This window comes from Saccopteryx leptura, chromosome 6 (genome assembly GCF_036850995.1).
Source record: "Saccopteryx leptura isolate mSacLep1 chromosome 6, mSacLep1_pri_phased_curated, whole genome shotgun sequence".
Lineage (NCBI taxonomy): Eukaryota > Metazoa > Chordata > Mammalia > Chiroptera > Emballonuridae > Saccopteryx > Saccopteryx leptura.
The window spans coordinates 184,546,278-184,567,006 of record NC_089508.1 but is presented as its reverse complement, the minus strand read 5'-3'; positions in this window follow the sequence as shown (position 1 = coordinate 184,567,006).

Sequence of the window (20,729 nt, the reverse complement as noted above, 5' to 3'; positions counted from 1 at the left end):
TAGGAGGCGTTGAGGTACTCTGGGTTCAATCACCCAGCACGATTTTCAACCGAGTTTTAACATTGTCTTCATTAGAAACCCATATGAAATAAACCAGTGCTACAATGCCTGTAGATCCTTCAAATACAGAAATCTTCATAACGAAGTTTGAACCCATCAGTCTAACATGCAAGGCCGTCATCTGGTCTACTATCACTGGGGGTATAGAGAAAATGTTTTCTGAAGTTAGAAATGCACGCACCTCGGAAATTCAGGAGAAATGCTGGCAATAATAACAGCTAATGGTTCCTGAGCAGTTACTAAGAACCACACATCAACGAACTATTTTACATGAATTTTTCACTAATTTTTTCAAACAACCCTAAGAGTTACTACTACTATGAGTTTTCTTTTCTCCCATTTGACAAATGATGAGAAAACGATTACCATTCCTGGGTGGCTGGTGAGGAAACTCTCACACTTAGAGATGCAAATAGCTAAGGCCGGGGCTGCCATGCTGGGAGTGTGGGAACCCAGGGTTCAAACCCAAGCTGTGAGCCATGGAGGGGAGGCACACTCTCTCCACTGTCCCAGGCGGCCAACTCTGCCAGCGACGGCTTTATGAAGGCAACCCTGCCTCTCCGAGATCCAGGTTCAGGCTTGTGTGAGGCAACCATTCAATAAGGCACGTTAGCAGAAAGCACAGACGAGCCCCTCAGCAAACGTTCCTGCCTTCCTCCCGAAAGCCTTCAGTTCCTCTGAACACAGGTGACTGCGAATATGAACAACACTTGACGGCCCTGGCCGGTTGGCTCAGCGGTGGAGCGTCGGCCTGGCGTGCGGGGGACCTGGGTTCGATTCCCGGCCAGGGCACATAGGAGAGGTGCCCATTTGCTTTTCCACCCCCCCACCCTCCTTCCTATCTGTCTCTCTCTTCCCCTCCCGCAGCCAGGGCTCCATTGGAGCGAAGATGGCCCGGGCGCTGGGGATGGCTCCTTGGCCTCTGCCCCAGGTGCTAGAGTGGCTCTGGTCACAGCAGAGCGACGCCCCGGAGGGGCAGAGCATCGCCCCCTGGTGGGCAGAGCATCGCCCCCTGGTGGGCGTGCCGGGTGGATCCCGGTCGGGCGCATGCGGGAGTCTGTCTGACTGTCTCTCCCCGTTTCCAGCTTCAGAAAGGTATAAAAAACAAACAAACAAACAAAAAAACCAACACTTGACTTATTCAGCATGACAGAGAGCTGAGAACCTGGAGGATACTCAAGTCTCCACCTTGAACATCGGAACCAGAATCACCGACAAACAGCAGGTGCACGCACAGGGGCACACCCCGATGGCTTTCCCTGCTTCCTTAACCCCTGTCCAGTGAAATGGATGCAGGAACAGAGGCGGAGGGAAACCCAGCAAACCGAGCAGGCGTCCGAAACTCTCGGTGGCTCTGGGAGCTGCCGCCCCTCCCCTCTAAGGCCTCAGTCTCCTCTCCTGCAGCAGAAAGAGCAGGAGCTTGCAGGGGTAACTGTTCATGATACGACTACTGCCGTGAACTGAGTGACCTTCCCTCGTCTGAACATTCTCTACCCCTTGAAACTCCACTTTCGATTTTCAGACCTGCCCAATGGGCATGAGGCATGTTTTTGACCCTGCCTCCCTAGCGCGTGTTGCCACGTCGCCTACCTGCGGGGCCGTTTTCCTGTCCCATCACAGGCTCGTGTCCATCGCCGGCTCTTCCACAGTTTGGTCCTATGTGGAAAAGGTGATGCTGTTCTTCTTCAGTGTCCTCATTGAAATCTTCGTCCTCAATCCTGTAATGACACAGATTGTGACTGTGGGATAAAGACCCTCAAACTGGGGGGAGGGGATAACAAGCCTTTGCTTAAGTCCCTGGTCGGCAAAACTGCAGCTCGTTAGCCACATGGGGCTCTTTGGCCCCTTGAGTGTGGCTCTTCCACAAAACACCACATGCGGGCGCTACCTCGATAAGGAATGCACCTACCTACATAGTTTAAGTTTAAACACTTTGGCTCTCAAAAGAAATTTCAATCGTTGTACTGTTGACATTTGGCTCTGCTGACTAATGAGTTTGCCGACCACTGGCTTAAGTCATTCACATGTCCGCCAATGTTAAAAGAATTGACTGAGATATTATTTGGGAACAAAATTGTGGAATCATTCTACTTTTCCAGGCTTGAAGTGAAATGTTTCTGTCACCTTTAGCTGGGTTCATTTTAAGTTGCTTCCTAAGATATTTTCATTAGTAACATCTACTCAGAAAAAGAGTATTTAGTGTCTGTTTTTCATTTGATGTATTTCCTTAGGTGATAGCATAAATACAGCCCCTGGATTTCATACCTGCCTGAGCACAGCATAAAGCCTCTATTTCAGTGATCTATAGGAAATGTTTCCCTGCAAACGTGGCATGTGACTACAAGGGGCCTCTCTTTCTTCGGTCGCATGAAGGCTGAAGGAGTTTTATGCCTTAAAAGGCACAACCAAAAGTGTCCATCGTCCGGCTCTTTAAAAGGCAGGCCCATTGTTGTCTCAAACAGCAGCTGCAGCGTGAATTCACCAGGAATGGTGTTTCAAAGCAATCCTTTTCTGGTGTCGGAGAGAGGAGCCTTGGAGTGCAAGAAACGATTCCAGGTTGGACTTGAGAATCAAGACATCCCTCTCATCATTCTTCTAAAGCCAAATTTACCAACTGCTGGCCCGCGGGGTGTCCCCAGAAGGGATTATACGGGCTGCAGTGAGAGCCGAATAGTGTTTCACATTTGAATTAATTGCCAATGTTTAAAAATCATTAAATTTCACTGCTTCTCTTGCAAAAGCTGGCAGCTCAGGACCTGCATTCCCACATGGCGGCCATCTGCTGGAGCCGGGGAGGGCGGTCCACGCAGGGATCTGTGCCCCCAGCGCTCCACTGTGCCCACCGCTCCTGCGCGTTCACTCTTCAGTGAGGCTCAATGTCGCCACCTCTGGGCCGTCCTACACCTGGGCTTCTTCACCTGAACTGATACATCTCTAATGGCAGCGGTGGTTTGGGCCCCAACCAAAAGGAAGTATTGTAGGCCCTGTTTTCATGCCTACAGACCATGTGCTGGGTCTCTCTGGTCTGCTAAGAGTTCACCCTTTTGTTGTGGGACTGTGGACGGAATGGTGAGAGGGGTCCTAGTAGACAACCCAGGACAGCTGGGGCCACTGGGGGAGTTCAAGGCAACAGCTGTTTTCCAACTGGTGAGGAAATGACTAGAGCTGGGGCTGAGTATCCACTTTGATGTAAGCACTGGATTCGGGGGCTCTGGCTCCAAAATGAAGTTCTCTTTCCTGAGCAGGTAGATGTGACTGGACCACGCTAGAGGGGGTCACTCCCTAGAGGACTGCTCCGCCAGTCCCTTTGGTGTTCTGTTTTTCCCCAGTGTGACCACTTCACCTTGGGTTTCTTTTACAGCTATTTCCCAGAGAAAGTGCTAAATGGTGTCTGAGTGACTTCAATAGACTCGGTCCTACGAGCAGGGGAAAGGATGCTTGCTGACAGAGCAAGAAGCCACAGACACTTTATGTTCCCATCTTCCATTTGCATCTTGGAATGCGTCATTCATAAATGGCCCCGCTTGATTATGTCTTAATTTAAAATACTAAACAACTCTCTATAAGTTAGGACAGCAGCTCTTGGGAGAATCCTAAGACGCTTCAAACGTGGTCTATACCAGAATTTCTCAACCTGAACACTGTTGACATTTTAGAGCAGACAGTTTCTTGGTGATGGTGGAAATGGCCTTGGTAATATATTTACAGCATCCCTGAGCTTGATCTACCAGACACCAGCGACCATTTCCAGTTCTGACAAAAAAAAACTGCCAAATGTCACCTGGAGGTCAAATTACCCTCAGTTTGAGAACAGACTGGTCTATATTCCCACAATCCAAAAGGGTTATGTGGCCAATAATTGTTGCTTACAACCTGAATTGGAATATCATGATCCACAGTTAGGACTATCATGATGACTTATTTCCATATTACTACAAATAGAGAATTTGACCATTTGTAGTTTTACTTAACCTGACCCTTTCATTACCTTTTGGCAAGATTTGGAAAAGGCTAGTTTTAAATAGCCATTTGGTGTCTCCCCACTTTTTTTGTGGGAAAAAGGGATGAGAAAAAAAAAATACGTAGAGCTTTGTTTCATGTTCCCTCCTCTTATTAAAACCCTAAGTAACTCTGGAAGGCCTTCCCTCCAGAATACTGACTAGAACTGATTTTAAAAACACACATGTGCTTAATTATTCATTTCCCTCCAAATACCAGACTATCAAGAAGAAGCGGACGTCGGGAAGTTAAATGACTTCTCCTTAGCCAGAGACTGTCTATAGGTTTGATCCTGACATGTGCCTTTGATCTCTCCGGAGTGAAGGCACTGCATGTTATTTGCAGAGGCAGTATATTAGTTTTCCTTACTCCCGACTCATAGTATTTTCCACAACATTACCATAAACTACTGCTCAAAAAAAAAAAAAATTGACAGGAAATATTACTAAATTCCAAAAGTGCCTTTGAAACCAGCAAAAAAAAAAAAAAAAAAAAGGATTAAATTAAGCCCAGGCAAGTTTTAATATTTAATAATACCAGCGTTCGCCCGGTTAGAGCTTCTGGAGCTATCCTTGATGTCTCTCTTTCATCACCTACCTTTAACAAGCCCTGTGGCATCTGCCTTAGACACGGTTCTGAAGTCCTTTCCTCTCCCCCATCCAACCCCCATGTTTGCTGGGAACCTCATTACCTTCCCCCTGGGCTATGACAGTGGCCTGCAATCACCGTCTTCCTCTCTCACATTCCCCCTCCTCCTCCTCATGCTGTGTGTGTAAAACCCAAATCTGATTGTCTCTCTTTCCCTCAGCCACCCTCCGCCCCTCCCACTGCGTCCAAAGCCAAGGCCATCTTCTGTGTGAGGCACCTTTACAGAGATCCTTCCGTTCTCAGATCCTGCCGCATCCTACCATGTGCTCAATTTTAAAGCTCACAGGCTGCTCACAATGGAGGCCACGATATGCTCCCTCATTGCTGTGTCCCTCTGCTTTGTGACAGTTGTACCTGAAAAGTTTCACTTCGTTCAAGCTCACCAAGAATGCCATCTCTCCGGTGTTTTCTGCCATGGCCTGGAAGACTTAATTTTCCCTGCTCGTCTGAATCTAGAGGCACTTTATAATGCCATCTTGGAATCATTTGACATCTGCTTCATCGACTAGACGCTGACCTCCTATAAGGTGAAGAACTGTGTTTGTTTTTTAATATGTGTATCTTTCACTGGGTAGAGTCCATCATCTCGAAAGATGGCTTTTTCATTTTTTAAAATATTTATTTCATTCACTTTAAAAAGAATCTATCACATGGCAAGCACTCAGAAGATATTCCCAAATAACTGCTTATTTAAAAACTTATAATGCATTCTAATGATTTCTTCAACAAATACTTACTGAACACTTTTCGTATTCTAGTTCCTGTTACAAGTAATTTAAATCAATAATATGCATTCCTTTACAAAGAAAATAAAGAAATCTATAAAGTTCCTCATTATTTATAAAGGAAAGAAATTTCTTAGATACAGAATTGAAGACAAGCTAGTTTTATGAGATGTATATATCTGAGTAAGATTCTATGATATGTCATATATAACACTACACAGTGTTATATACACAGGACCTCACACTTAGTAGAAACTAAGTATATTTTGGTTAACATTATTATTACTGTTATTACTATTATTTTTCTCTGAGAGGAAATATCACAAATTGAAAACAATATCCAGATTGTGTGAGATGGTAAAGAAGCTGCAAAGAGCAAAATGTGTTACTCTCTAAACAAAGTATTTTTCTACACTTCAATATATTTCTTTTTACTCAATAAATATTCATTGAGTCCAGGTAAAAACAGAAAAGTAAGATCAGCTAAAGTAGGACATGCTGTATAAGAAAAGATGGACGTTACTATCCCTGAGATTTAAAGATTTCCATGTAATGCAGAAATGAAGTTAAGAAATAGCCCGACTAGGCAGTGGTGCAGTAGATAAAAAGCACTGACCTAGGATGCTAAGGACCCAGGTTTGAAACCTCGAGGTTGCTGGCTTGAGCGTGGGCTCACTATCTTGAGCATGGGATCACAGGTATGACCCTATGGTCGCTGGCTTGAAACCCAAGATCGCTGGCTTGAGCCCAAGGTCAGTGGCTTGAGCAAGGGGTCACTGGCTCAGCTGAAGCCCCTGGTCAAGGCACGTATGAGAGAGCAATCAATGAACAACTGGAAGTGCTACAACTATGAGTTGATGCTTCTCATCTCTCTCCCTTCCTGTCTGTCAGTCCTTATCTGTCTCACTCGAAAGAAAACAAAAAGAAGGAAATAAAGTAAATAATAAAATAAAAGACTAATTTGAAATGCTAGAGAGTGTACTTTTCTATTGAACGAAATATCTGACCCACTGGACTGTCAGTATTACTCACCATGTTGCTGACAGCCTGAGCAGCAAAGAGCACACACGACCACTTAGAGTGGGACAGTGCAGAGGGCCAACTCTTTTCTGCACTCGGGTCTTCTCTTCTATGTCACATTGTGGTAAATGGATCTGCTTAATGGTGATTGTTCCTTTTGTAAGATATCCTATTCATCCAGAAACATTCTACTGCCTATGGACAATCCAAATTGTGTGATTTATTTATTTCTTGGATAGTTATCTTGGGTTTTTCAATTGGTGAAAACATATACATTGGGCAAATTTTTATTTAAGTAATTTAGTCTAACTTAACAAATATATGAAATATATTTGTATTTGTTTTTTTACATTTGTGGACATTGAAATTATACTAATACAGTAACCACCAGCCACAGGTGTCTTTTGAAGTAGTCTGAATTGAAGTGTGCTCTAAGATCTCAAAGACTTAGCACCAAAAATAACATAACATAGGTCATATGTAAAATAGATCACATAGCCTTGTGCATATATAAGTGTTGTATATACAAATATATGTGTACATATACCTGTGTATAAATATACACATATATGGTTACATTTTGAAATGACAATATTCCATATATGTTAGGTTAAGTAAAATATTAACATTAATTCCATTTTTTAATGTGTCTATTAGAGAATTTTAAATTTCATATGCAGATCATCTTATATTTCTCTTGAACAATGCTGGCTTAAACACTTGGTACTTGGAATGATTCATACCTTTGTTTTCCTTTTTATTGTGTTAAATATTATTGAAAGGGAATTTCAGGATGAATTGTTCCAGTAACCAAATTTTACAGATAAGGAAACAGGTTCAGAGACACCATTGCTTAGGTCATAAGGCTAACTAGACACACAGCAGAACTGGACCACCTCTCTCTCTAGACTTCCAGTCCTGAGCTAAGTGACTAGCAGATCAGCAGAGAAGAACGATGAATAGTTGTTGAGAAAGCAAACAAATGAATAGTTTCCGTGCTGTGTTGCTTTCATCTATGAAATTCTGACATGAATATATTTTGTGAGCAGTGGGGGAAAGGCCAAACAATTGTGTTCAATAATTAGAGTGATAAAAATTAGCTTTGTAACAAACCTCATAAATTCCAACATGGAGTATTTAAATAGTAAGAGATATGACAGATGAAATCAGCCTGTTAAAATATCTCTGACCACCCTTCTATTTCAGTGACTTGGTTTACAAAGCAGGAAGAATGAGACTGTGTCAATGAATGAAAAATAAAACCCACATTTCTTAGGAAGGAGGCATCCGTCTTTTTCTATTTGTAAATGCTGACGACTAGAGTTTAAGGAGGGCTAATGTCACCCATTCATCTTAATTAAAGAGTTAATTGCTCGTGTATCCTGATTTAGTTAGCCCAGCCTGGTAGCGTGGGAAGCCCTTCCCTCTATGTATTTTATTATTGACCAACGTAATGACATCATCAGTAAGTCTCAGGATTTATTCATGCTTCAGCCTATTCTCATAATGTTAATAGCCTTGTACATGATAAAACTTTCAAGAGGAAAGGCGTCCTTGTGCCTTGCACAGAATACAGAAGAGACGGTGGCTGCTAACTGTCGCTCCAGCTCTCGTTGAAGCATTCCTTCGGTCTAGAGGCACGAACATAGTAAAGAGTAATTTTAAGTACTAGCTTTCAAAAAAAAAAAAGTGAAATCACGGAGCAGGTCTTTTACAATGGCACATTAAATATTTGAGAGTTAGCAGTTTTCATTCAACATTACCCAATAGGGAGAGTAACATTCTGACATTAGCATGTTTAAGACAATTGCGTTCGAATCAGTGAGAATATCTTTAAAGCACAGGTAGTCAGGTGCACTCAGAAGAACATTGAGACCAAAGAATTACCCATGAGTTGGATGAAAGAATCCCTAAAAACAAGGGTTTTCAACCTTTAAAATGTAATGTTCCTGAAAATCTCTTACTATTTCCCCAGAAATAATATGTTTAGATGAACTAAAAAGCTACAGTAGATAACCTGACTAATTTTAGACTCATACCCTTTGCTAAAACATTTTCTTAATGGGGGAAAAGAGGGAAAATCAAAGAAGAACAGGGAAAAAGTACCATCCTGAGGGCATACAGAGGCAAAACCACGGAAATGATGTTGAGAGTTAATGGGCCTCTTTGCGTCTCTTCTCACACGGAGCCACAAGCGGCCCTACTTAGTTAATTAAGGCTAGTGCCTCGTCTCTGACAACAAAACAGTTTCAAAGATCATCCACCATTTTTGAGCTACTGATTACACAGTAAAGGCTATGCTATGGCCAAGGTAAGTACACCGTTGTAATAGTAAGAAAAATACAGATAAAAGTTATACATTATCATATACAATATAACAATACTTTCTATACATAGAGCTGAGGCATGCCTGTGGTCTTAGGTTGACCGTTTAATTCATCTGCCCCTCAGTTTACACATCTGTGAAATGGTGATTAAGTACAGTTCTCCATGGAATTATTGAGAGGGTGAAATGAGTTAATGTCTGGAACAGTTAGGTTTAGAACACTGCTTGGTGTGTGGTAAGCAACATGCAGGTGGGAATCTAATTCTTATGAGAAAGTCTGCCTTTTTAAGATCATCATTCCCTGGGGTCCCTTTAATATAGAGTTTGACTTTCAGTCTTAGATATTTATCTATTTTTTTCTTAAAGTTTTTGTTTTTATAAAAGAAAAAAAATGTGTTGTGATTATATAAAATGTGGGATTATATCCACTTTCTACCTCTTTGTAGCTTTGTGACCTGGGGAAGTTGGCCTAACATTTCTAAGCCTTGGATTTCTTTTCCATCACATAAGAATAAAATAAAATAGTATTTGTGAAGATTACAGAATGCAATAGCTGTAAAATCTTAAATAGTACCTGATACATAACAAAGCAATAATAGCATTTGTGCTTTTCTCTTTTGAATTATGAGAAAGGACTGTGATGCATGAGAAAGAAAAAAATAATCAAGAAAAATGTTATTGAATACTAATAGTTGTTCTTTCTGGGGGTGGGATGAGTTATTCTTTTTTTTTCTGAGTTTTCTGCATTGCTCTTTTTCACGGTGAGCAAGGTGGAGATATGAGACGAAAATGTACTAGAAACCAAGTGTTCCATTTAGAGGTAGAAGATCCTATATCCAGCTATGGCTGATTGACTGAAAGTTACTAGACAGGAATTCTCTAGATGGAAGTGGAGAGAAATTATTGCAGGGATAGGGGATTGGGCAACTGTCTGAAACAGAAGCACAGTCTGCAAGAGGGAGAACGGGCAGAGCTGAGGCGATGGGCCTGAGGTTCTGCGGAAGGAGAAAACATGAGGTTGAAGAGTGGACTGAAGAACTTGGTACAAGATGAAAGAACTTGAAACTTCCTCTGGAGTTAGTTAGTAAATGGCCACTGAAGTTGGTGCGAAATGGAACTCTGGAGTCCCAAATTAAGCTGTGCTTAGATTTTCAAATAGCATATAATGCAAAAATCAGAGATAAAGGAAATTAGCCATGAAGATTATTCAAAGCTCTGGTCACCCACTGTATGGCACAGGGCAGATGCACCTCTTGTGATGTTATGTATACAATCCTGAAGAATAAATTCCTTAAGAGACAAAAATTTTAGAACTACGAGAATCTAAGAAAGGGACAAAAACAGTCCATGTGAAGGTGTTGGTTGGTTTTCAAAACATTTTTTGAAAAGTTTATCCAATATATTTTATTTATTTCATTTTTTATTGAATTTATTGAGGTGACATTGATTAACAAAACTATATAGGTTTCAGGAGTACAATTCTACAGGAAATCATCTGTGAATTGTATTTTGTTCATCACTCCAAGTCAAATCTCCTTCCATCACCATTTATCACCCCTATACCTTTTTCTCTCTCTCTCCAAACCCTTTTTCCCCACTGGTTATCACCATACTATTTATTGTCTGTCTAGAAGGTTTTAGGCTTTCAAAGTATTTTATCTTTAAGAAAGTTGATTAAGAAATTCCTGGTAGTGAACTGATGGCAGACAGTGCTATATTTCTGCATAACTGCTGGTTTTATGCCACTCTATGCTAATACCAAACAGCTCTAGTTTTTATACATGTTAATAGATTTGTTTGTGATTTTGAGTGTTAGACCAGATACATTATCTGAAAGCACTTCCCACAGTTTTATTGGTAGTAAAAAGCAAGTGGAATAGCAAATGCACATGTAAGATTGTCAATCAGGTGTCTAAAGTAGAAGTCAAAAGGATTAGAAATCAAGGTTGAAGAGTCTGATAGAATCAAGAATGACTTAAAGGACTCAGTGAGAAAATGGAGCCATTGGCACACATTAGAAATGTGTTAGGAGATTGCTTTGGTAGGGGAGAGGCCAAAAAGGATGGAGATGTGTCCACTTGTTGGAGCTGAGATGAGAGGATATATCAAATCTCAGTCAGACAGTAGAACAACTCTCAAGAGGTCAGGACCGAGATGTAAGGTTTGGGATGTAGACAGAGTTGACTGGGCAAACACTTTCAGAGTCAGAACTAAATTCTCTTTCTATAAAACCTTGACTTATGAGAAAGGAACTCTTATTTGTGTCACACTCCTACCTACCTAATTTTAACTGAAATTATTGATGATGTCATCTGGAAAGGGCTCCTAGAAGGACTAAGGAATTGTGTCTAATATTCATGGTTAAAAACTCCATGAGGTTGCATAATCTCCTAGTTCATTAGTTTTCTTATATCAGTTCTTTTGGCACATTCTGAAGGGTTATAAAAACTTTTTTCCTTAATTATGATTTTCCCTACTTTGTAACAATATAATCCATAAATGTTTAATTATTTTTAAGAATTTTTTTTCCTAAGGCAAAACATAAATTTGATACTATAGCTATCAAATTTTATTCAAATTTATTTTCTATCAAGATAAGTATGTATTCAAATCATAGTTATAAAATAATAAACTAAATAGGAAGAAGAGAAATGTTCTCAAACTGAATAGATAGGATAAAGTTTAGGGCTATTTCTGGAAGTAATTTCATATAAGAAAAAGACTGGAAGTGTTGACATTTTATATAAAATAATAATAGCAATAGCAACAAGTTATTGAACTTCTCCAATACATTTGCCCCTGAATTAAAACATCCATAGATGGCATCACATATAATCTTCTAACTATTCATAGAAAAGATACTGTTAGTGAAGGTAGCTAGCTAGTTATTAATAAAGAAAGGGAGTAAATCGAATGAGACATTAAGCCTAATAAATTAGGGAGCTGAACTGGACATTAAGTTTGATTCACTAGGAAGATAGAACATTTACAGGCTCCCCAGGGGACAGCCACAATCTCTGCAGAGGGGACTTAATCCCTAAAGCAGGCAGGAAGAATTGGCCTTCCAGTCTCCCTGAGGCACATCCAGTCATTAGCCAGGATTACCAAGAGACCCAAGAGATGGATAAAACCACAGTGGAAATTTATTCACTGGGCATGTGCAGAGTAGAAGCCAAGATGGCGCAGGGGAAGGTAAGCACATGTGCAGTAGAAACCAGATGATGAGGCAAAACTTGGAGGCATCCACAGTAGGAGACAAAATGGTGATATAAAGGGGAGGAGTCTTTCCTGGAAGACCTGGGAAGAAGACCAGACAGGATACGGGAAAGGCCCAGTACAAGTCACAAAGGGATAGAAAAAGACTGGTTGGTTTGAATGAGAATCTGCTCTCTCCCAAGCCTGAGTTATTCTACCGTATTTCCCCATGTATAAGATGCACCTTTTTTCAAAAAATTTAGGGTCTAAAAACTGGGTGCATCTTATACAGTGTTTGTAGATTCTTTTTTTTTTTTTTTTTTTTTGTATTTTTCTGAAGCTGGAGAGACACTCAGACAGACTCCCGCATGCGCCCGACCGGGATCCACCCGGCACGCCCACCAGGGGGCGATGCTCTGCCCATCTGGGGCATCGCTCTGTGGCGACCAGAGCCACTCTAGCGCCTGGAACAGAGGCCAAGGAGCCATCCCCAGCGCCTGGGCCATCTTTGCTCCAATGGAGCCTTGGCTGCGGGAGGGGAAGAGAGAGGCAGAGAGGAAGGGGGGGGTGGAGAAGCAAATGGGCGCTTCTCCTATGTGCCCTGGCTGGGAATCGAACCAGGGTCCCCCGCACGCCAGGCCGACGCTCTACCACTGAGCCAACTGGCCAGGGCCTGTTTGTAGATTCTTTAACTTGCATTTCTTGCTATTTTGCATGGATAAGGAGTTGTATAAATTTTATGATGAATAAAACTTGAGTTCAATAACTTTAGGTAATACATTTTTTTTTCCCAAATTTGAGGCCCCAAAATTAAGTGCATCTTATACATGAGGAAGTGCGGTAATCAAAGCTTAAGAAAGGCACATCTCAGCAGCACTCATTCATTCCTTGGCTCACCCTTTCGTTAGTGAACTCTACGTAGCTACCATGGGGGCCTGGCAGCTGCTTGGGCAGAAGCGCAGGCCCAAGTGCAGCCTTTGCGGCAGATGTGCAGATAGGAAAAAGAGACACAGAGATGTTCTTCATCTATGGGCCCTAGTCCTCCTGGGCTTGGTGAGGACAAGCGTGGGCTTCCGGCCCCACAGACTGACCTTATTCTGTAGCAAGGCAGAGCAGATCTATCTGGTCATGAAGAAACACTGGGCAGCTGCAAAAAGTCCTTGGTTTTTGCTCCAGTAAATCTTACCACTACACTTCATCCTCCTATGCATGGGTCCCCAAAATGCTTTTCTCATGACTTCATGGAAGAACCCTATTTCCACCGGTAGCAATACAATTAACCCAATTATAAGAAAAAAATAGAAACTTGAGGCTGAAAAAAATCTAATTTGCCTGATGGTGACACCCTGGAAGGAGATGAACCAGGATTCAAACTCCAATCTGTGTAACTCCCTTTAAAGCTCAGGTGTGTCCACCACACCCAACTGGCCCCCCAATTCTACCAATACTTTTTAGTAAAGTGAAACATAAACTATAAAAAGGCTTTAGTGTGTAGTTGTTTTTTTTATTTTAAAATATTAATCAAAACTTAAAATATGAAGTAATAACGCAGAAAAATATTTTTGTGGGTTGCCAAGAGCACTTGAATTACAGTAAGTTTTTTATAAAACTTCATTTTATTTTGAGATATAGTTTCTTTTAGATTAAAGTACTTTATGAATAAAAATAACCCTGGACAAGTCAAATATAAGAACAGAACCTCTTCCAATACTGTCCACTTACCAATAAACAAGTGCAGAGCACAGAACAGAGCGGAGGACTTAAAAGTCTTCGAATGTACCTGATAGCAATGATTTCTGATGTCATCACATAAAAATATTGAAGAATAAAAACCTCCCAAGAAGCTGATGGAGAAAAACAGGGCCAACTAGAAGTTAGAAAGAGAATAGGCTATGAGAAACTGAAACAACACAGAACCATGAAGACACGAAGGAAATGAAAACAACTGAGAGAAAATATTCAGGCAACCTCAGAGCCACAAAATAAAGATGCTAATCTCATGATAAACATAACAAGGTGAAGACAAAAGAACAAGCAAAATCTCATTCCACTGAACTGAAATGATTCATTTGGGCAAAATAAATTTTGAAAAAGATTCAAAAGAGAAAGGACCAGAGAAATAAAATGAAAGACAATCCAATAGAAAAATAAATGACAAAGCAGGCAGAGAAATATTGTAGTGACAAGAGAGATTGGTTCTCTACAACAACATGACAGAACCTGAGAAAGGAGAGACAGTTCCTTATTTCTAAATAAAAGTGGTTAGGGGCCTTGGCTGGGGAGCTCAGTTGGTTGGAGCATTGTCCTGATATGCCAAGGTTAAGGTTTGAACCCGGGACGGACACATACGAGAGTCAACCAATGAATGCATATACACGTGGACCAACAAACGGATTTCTCTCTCTCTCTCCCTTCCTCTCTCTGAAATCAATTAAAAAAAAAAAAAAAGAATGCTTCAGAGGCAGGGGAAGAAGCAATAAAAATAAATGAAATACAATCAAGTAAAAATGATTAGAATCCAGAACCATTATGTGACACCAGAGGAAAATGGCATTGCAATTAGGAGTTAAGTGGAGTAGAAATGCTTAGACTGGTACTGTTAGATTGTCCCCCCAAATCCTACTTTAGAATATCTATCTATCTATCTATCTATCTATCTATCTATCTATCTATCTATCTATCTATCATCTATCTATCTATCTATCTATCTATCTCTGTGTGTATGTGTTTAGGACATTCAAATACGTGGGTGACTGAAGGTAATCGATGACTTATGAAAACCTTGGCTAAATGGTACAGTTGAGGTATTTTTATTAGGACCATCATTAGTTTTGCTAAGCTGTGTCAGAGCAGTGGCGAGAAAGCGCAGATTCCCATTTGGCAGACTGGAAGCCAGATCTCGAGTCCGCTTTTAGAGGCTGCCGAGCTGGGCTAGGTCATTTAGCTTCCGTTGCTCTTTCTATTCAACAGGAATAAGCCAGGAGCCCTGCCTTCCGACCCCACTGTGTTCTGATGAGAATGTGAAGCTTTCTACCGAATGACCGCGCCAACTGGCTGCTTTGAGACGGCAGCCTGGTAAAATGGGAAAAGTGTGGATTTTGGAATGAGACAAATCTGGATTGGAATCCGGACTCAGATTGCCATTCGTGGGACCCAGGAGAGTTAATTCACACCTCTGACCTTCAGTTGTTTTGTTTTTGTTTTTATCTATAAAGTGAGAATAATAATGTCCATGTCATAGAAGTGGTTTGAGGATTAAATGAGCACTCTGATGATATTGACATCCAGGAAGTCCAGCCGTGGCACGGCTGCTGCTAACACTGAGTCTATACACGTGGATGCTTCCCCTTGGCCTTACACACGTCCTTGTCAAAGGGTAGAGCTAAGTTGTCAGTGCTGTACGGTGCAGTGAGGGTCTGCACACACACACACACACACAGGCACACGCACACACACACACACGCACACACACGCACACACACACACGCACATGCACACACACACACGCACACACACGCACACACACACATTTAGAAAACAGAATACAAACTCCTGCTGTATCTATCTACCTATCATCTATCACAACTGGATAACTTCATATAGATATGTACATCTAGGCCTGACCTGTGGTGGCGCAATGGATAAAGCGCCGACCTGGAAATGCTGAGGTCGTCGGTTCAAAACCCTGGGCTTGCCTGGTCAAGGCACATATGGGAGTTGATGCTTCCAGCTCCTCCCCCCTTCTCTCTCTCTGTCTCTCCCTCCTCTCTCTCCCTCTCTCTCTCTCTCTCCTCTCTAAAAATGAATAAATAAAATAAAAATAGATATGTACATCTATAAATACGAAATAATGCTTTGATCAAGTTATTTTAAGCTAGTTTAGATACATATGTATAAATGTAAATTTGTGCTTCCTATATATTACTTACATAGTATAGAGTAGGTGTTCATAATTTATAAATGTACATATGCCTTTAATCATTCTATTATAAAAAAAACAAAAACCTGAGAAACAAAAATAACAACGACTTAAAAGCTAGGGTGCCCGCTAAATGCTTCTTTACTAACCATCCTCGTCTTCAATGCTGAACTTTGCCCATAAGGAGGCAACACGGGGCTCTTTCTATTTCTTGAAAAGCATTAAATTAAATTCATTTTGGTTGGAAAAATAATGAAGGGTTTTATGAACACACAATAAAGTGAGAAAACAGGAAAGAATAGGAATTATCTGTCCTCTAGAAGGTTCATCAATTAGGATATCATAGACTAAAACTGACACCAGGGAAGAGTAAAATTTATGTAATTATATCACCTATATTCTTACATAAGAAATATATGTAATTGTAAAGAATAGGAAGTGAAAGTATAGGCAGAACAATGAGGCATACGCTCACCACACGGATGAAATGGACCTTAGAACAATTGTCACATATGTGTATACTTAAATGTCCTATGAACTAAAGTATTGCACTAAGCCCCCCACATTTAAATTTTGGAATTTTTAGATTCAAGGATAGTAGTATAATGTTAGAATCAAACTTAGGATCCTGTCAAATTGATGAAAGAAAAATAAAAATAGAATCCTAGCCCCGCCTTGAGCAGAAACACGGTATCCGCTCAAAGGGCAGAACAAATTTAAGCTTTCCCTCTATGTGTGACATGTGACGGAAACACTTGAAGGAAATCCTACAACATAATTATCAGCCAAGGCCTCCTTTTACTTCTGCAACTATAGACTGCTTTGTTGAAGCTGCATTTTTAGATCAGTGAGACTCGTTTCCAGGAAATTTCCTTTCTTACACGATAGCTAAATTCATCATAAGGGTCACAGTCTTCTGGAAAAAATAATATTAATATAGAAAAGAAAATCCACTCTAAGGTGAGAAAACTAACAAAACAGAACCTTATATCCTATCCTAGTCCACAGCCATGAATTATATATAACAACATTGGGTGAAATATGAAATTCTAAAAATACAATGAAAGACTGGAGTCATCCTAATGGTTTATTATGATAGGTATGCCTGGTTTTGAAATATATTCTCTCACAGAAGAAAAATGGGGGCGACATTATTTTAGAAAGTCCACATCTTTTAAAAAGATGGATTAAAAGCTCTTTGAGACAGCTGTGCTGTTCTATTAGAACAACATTTTCTTGCTAAATAGTCCTGGGGTCAACCGCTTAGAATAACCAGGCGATGCATTGGGCTCCATTCAGAACGGAAGCTCAAGGAAACGTGGCTTTGAAGACTACGGCAGGATAACCACTCTTGCTGTGACTGTAAACATCTGAGTAAGAACAGTAAAGGAAATCAGACTTCAATCAGAGTCATGAGATTCTATTTTCCCAACCGGAAGCTATGGCTTTTCTATAGCGCCGCTTCATTGTGGCTACTACCTGGGCTCTGCAGTCAAAGAAAACTTGACTTGAGCACCTTCTCTGTTGTGTAACACCATGTGACCTTGGTCAAGTTCATTAACCTGTTGTAGCAACTGTTTCTTCATCTGGGAAATGGGGACAGTCATACACAGCTGTCCTGGTGGATTGAGTGAGACGATGCTGGTAATGGGCTGATCACAGTGACTGTGCCTTAGAGAGGTGAACAACTCTGATATTTTGAAAACTATAGGGCTTAGTAGGTAAGCCCATGAACTCTGATATTAGGTCCTGAAGATCTATTCTCGTAGTTCCTGTGTAGCTATGAGAGACCGACTCCATCTCTCTGAATGTCAGCTGACTCATCTCAAACAAGGAGATGTTTTAAGTACCCGCCTACAAAGTTGTGAAGGTTAATCACAAAATGTAAAGCGCCCGTGAAAGCTAACTGGGACAGACATACATGTAACCTTAAATAACAATACAATTACTATATGCATAATACAATATTCACAAATTCCAGAACTTTTTTTCTGTTTTTAGAGTCTTCTGGTTTTTGCTCCTTGTCTATTTTCAAATTTCTGTAGTGCTTTAGGGGGGAAATCCTAAATATATAACAGGTACACAAGGGCACTGTGGAACATGGGCACTGTACCTGTCATTATGTCACTCATAATCACTTTTCTCTGCTCTAATGTGCACACCTGGGTAAGGCTGAGACTTCAGTCTCCTACATTATCCCCCATTACAGTTGGGTAGGGAACATCTGGCCAATTAATTTTCAGTAGTCTAGGAGGCTGGATCGCCAATTACCGCATTCAAGGGTTCTTATTTCATTACCTTCCTATCGTTGGCACACACTAGACGAGGGTAGCAGCTTGCTATGAGAGCTTGCATTGCTAACATTCTACAGAAAGGTACGAGAGAGCACCACAAATCATACAAGGCAGAACTGTAATTGGATATGATGGTCTCTTCAGATTTCTCTCAGAAATACACAAAGTGCCTATACATAAGCCAAGGTAGCCAAGTTATGAATCTAAATACTCTGCCAAAGAGAGTAATGCATTTCCATTTAAACGAACCATGAGGTCAAGCAACAGTCCTCAAAACATCCTCACTCATTCCGATTCCTAATAAAGAAAAGAAAATATAATCTTCAGGACATGCGGACAGAGGACGTAAGGATATGAGTTCCCAAAATTTATCCAGAGGCAGGTGATTCATTCTTTAATAGCAAACTATCCTTTCCTATTCTACACAAAGAAATTACTTTTTATTGTAATAATACTCACTACAAATTTCAGTTCTGGGTCCACCATGAAAGCAAAACGTTTAGGGCTAGGGGATATTTATGTAGCCAGCTTCTCTTCCAGGATTCTGTGTAACTACTATATAGCCAATAAATAAAAATCTCTGACAGTTCTATGTTGAACTCAGCAGGGTCCAGGCTATTATCTCAGGCTTTTTAAAGAATACATATCAAATAATCCGAAAAAGCCTCTTAAAGGGTGAAAGTGCAGCCAGTTTTTCGGGGTTGCTAGCTGTGGGAACCAGAGGAGAATTTTCTCCTCTGGAGACAGAAGTCCACTTTGGCGACCGGAGAGTACAAAGTCTAACGAGGTCCGAGGCAGCCGAGTTTCTGACACCTGTTCAACTCCTCATCAGTCTGAAGCAGTTAGGAGGTATTGGTGTTAGAACATTGGAAGAAATTTTGGAAATTAAACTTTTGCCCCTATGAATGTCTCCATATGCATGCATAGGATATATGCTGTGTGTGTGTGTGTGTGTGTGTGTTTACACACATACAAAAAGTTTTAGAGTATTGCCCTGGCCAGTTGGCTTAGCGGTAGAGCGTCGGCCTGGTGTGTGGGGGACCCGGGTTCAATTCCTGGCCAGGGCACATAGGAGAAGCACCCATTTGCTTCTCCACCCCCACCCCCTCCTACCTCTCTGTTTCTCTCTTCCCCTCCCGCAGCGAGGCTCCATTGGAGCAAAGATGGCCCGGGCGCTGGGGATGGCTCCTTGGCCTCTGCCCCAGGCGCTAGAGTGGCTCTGGTTGCGGCAGAGCGACGCCCCGGAGGGGCAGAGCATCGCTCCCTGGTGGGCAGAGCATCGCCCCTGGTGGGCGTGCCGGGTGGATCCCGGTCGGGCGCATGCGGGAGTCTGACTGTCTCTCCCCGTTTCCAGCTTCAGAAAAATACAAAAAAAAAAAAAAAAAAAAAAAAAGAAAAAGAAAAAAGTTTTAGAGTAGATCAAAATTTGTATCAGCATCTAGAATGTGTTATTTGGTGAACTGTGTGTCTCCCTCACCGTAGATGATATTGGTAAAACGAAAGCACCTCACCTCCCCTGTCAGTAGGGGCGGAGTATCTGAATCAAGCAGCACTGAACACATCCTCTGTCCTTGAGTTGTTCTTCTGACAAACTCTTGAAGAGACCCTAGTTTTTGCTACTTAGATTTCAGAGCTTCTCTAGTTCCTGTCCTTTTGTGAGCCTTGAGTCTGTGAGACAGCCAATATGTTTCCAGTTGAGTATTTTGTCTTTCTGCTGACATTAGTCACAACTGGTCTCTCTTACTTGCAACCATGGTTGCTAGTTTGTGATGGAGACACCTTCCCATACTTCCTGCCTCCTCCCACTTTACAAATTGAGATACAGGAAAGGTGTCTTCTCCTGCCCCATGAAAAGCAAGACTACTCTGTATTTAACTTTTAAAACATCTTCACATTCAATTACATTAATACTCTTTTAAGCCCAATGAAGAGTGATTTACATGTGTTTTAATTTTTATTTTATTTTTCTTTCCTGCAGATGGGAAAACAGTTTTAGATAAACGAACTTGACTGAGTCGGAAACATTCATCCTGTATCATCAGCACTCGGACAGGACCCTACTACATGCACACAGGTTAGTTTCTGTATTTGGACGTCAGTAGCAATATTTTTCCAAGTTTTAAACCGCCTGCATAGCATGTTAAATTATCATGCCTCCCTTTCTTTGACAGAATCCAACCTTTTGATTCTCTGCCGTCTTTCTTTGCTACAGTAAATTGATCCTTCAAAACATCCAGGTGCAAATGAATTAATGGTCTTCTATTGTGAGTGAGACTGACGGAGTACCTCCCCCCTCCTCCACACCCAGGTTCTTCCCCATCTGAGAAACCCACATATCAATTAAACTCACCTGCTAATCAAAAGCTTGTTTGGAAAAAAATCCTTGCTAGTTAGAAGCAAAAGAAAGTGTAAAGGTGTCTAAAAATAGAGGCTTTGAATGTCAATTACTTCCACTTGGTTCCTGGTTCCTTGGTTTGAACAGTGGCAAAGAGCCGGGAGAGGGGAGAAAAAGAGAGAGAAAAAAAAAGAGTAAGTATCTTTCT